Here is a 2,156-nt window from a genome sequence, read left to right on the forward strand (position 1 = left end):
TATAAAGAAATTAAAAAAAACTTCATACATGTTTGATGTCGTTCTCCATTTTGATTTTATAAAAAATAGAATTCACATGTTTAACAATATTATTACGTAATTATGTTATAATTTGTCAGTGCAACCGTATATCTTCTGTAAATGTTTGCTTGTAACTGTATATTTTGTTCTATAAATTGTGTTACCGTGTTTGTACATTGGCTGTACCGTAAATGTACAAATGTATATTTAAACAGAAACAACAAAATAATAAAGAAAATGATAAACTTCATACCTGTTGTATGACTTATTCCATTTTGATATGTTTATTTTTTTTGGTATTTGGCCTTTTTGGTATGCAGCCTTTTTGGTTTTCGGCCTTTCTGCACCTAAACCCTTCGTAAAACAACAAACAATTGAAGATTAAGGATACATAAGAATGCAAGTACATTAATGATTATCAGCATCATTTATTCATTGAAAGAGCAACATCTTCCAAGATATATGAATAACTAAGAATTGACAATCAACAAATAAACTTTTGTTTTATTTTTATTTTCTGTTTCAAATACAATGATTTATTTTTAAATTATATATTTCAGATATAATTTACCACATAATGCCACAATCTACATGTACCAAATATATTCCATCACATAATAAAACAATTGTATGGCCAAAAATCTATGAAAAATAGAAATAATAAACAATATTAAAAACAATAATAAGAACACTTAAGAAAACTTAAAATAATTTGAAAATGCTTATAAATAAATGCAATAAAGATCTCAAAGAAACAGAGGTAAATATTGTGCAATGCTTGAACAGAAAAACAAATACAAATAATGCAGATACATCTCTGATAAAATAACACATTTTTGGAATGCAAATTTAATCAACTTCCTTTATTAAAAAGTTGTGTTATAAACTATTGCATTAACTCTTTCAGTGCGGGAACCGAATTTTGAAGGTCTTTGCAAACAGTTTGGATCCAGATGAGACGCCACAGAACGTTGCGTCTCATCAGGATCCAAACTGTTTGCTATTCTGATAGTATTCTTTGAAATAAATCGAAGAAAATGCTAATTTTAGAAATTTAGCAGACAACATTTTAGCAGACGACAAATTTCCCAGCATGCAAAGGGTAAAATAAATAATGAGCATGCATTCAATGGAGAAAATAACTTCATACTCAATCACGCTTGATTGGTCATTGTCGGCTCGGGTACTACTTCCATGTACCCCAGGTACTCTAAAGTATACTTACATGTACCCTGAGTACGGTAAATATACTTACATGAGTACGGTAAATATACTTTAACGTACCTGGTCGATATTAGACTGTACACGAGTTGTATTCCCGCCCAAAATTCAATGTCTTAAAATGAGCTACCGATTACCTTAAAACAGTATTGTTTACATTACCTTAACAAACTTCTCTTTAAAAAAACTGCATCAACTTGCTTTTTGAGTATGAGTTTCGATAATATAGAGACCATTTAACAGAAAATTGATATAAATGTGAACGTGATTAATTAAAAAAAAAATATCCGACAACAACCGATTTTTCGTTAAAATTCCCAGGTACGTTTTAGTATATTTACCGTACCCGGGGTACATGTAAGTATACTTAACAGTACCCATGGTACATGTAAGTAGTACCCGAGCAGACAATGACAAATCGATCCTCAATTACATTTATAATTCACATCTGAGGGTTCTATCTACAGCATGCTCAGATGTATATTACAGTAAAACAAAGAAAGAAGCAAACATGTAATGTACCATCACCATGTTTTCTTTCAGTTTCATTTTTCATCTTTAGTTAACTCTTCCAGTACTGGAACCGAATTTTGAAGGCCTTTGCAAACAGTTTGGATCCAGATGAGACGCCCCAAACATGGTGTCTCATCAGGATCCAAACTGTTTGCTATTCTGATAGTTATCTTTGAAAAAAAAATCGAAGAAAATGCTAATTTTAGAAATTCAGCGGACAACATTTTAGCAGACAACAAATTTCCCAGCATGCAAAGGGTAAAGGTACATATTGATCATAAACATCTGTCTTGCTACAAACAAGGGATACTTGTATTTGTTGTAAGATATTTGATATGCCAGGCCCTAGAGTTTCTTATCATATGCAGGGCCCTCACACTACTTTGGGGGAAGGGGTCCGC

This window comes from Dreissena polymorpha, chromosome 6 (genome assembly GCF_020536995.1).
Source record: "Dreissena polymorpha isolate Duluth1 chromosome 6, UMN_Dpol_1.0, whole genome shotgun sequence".
Lineage (NCBI taxonomy): Eukaryota > Metazoa > Mollusca > Bivalvia > Myida > Dreissenidae > Dreissena > Dreissena polymorpha.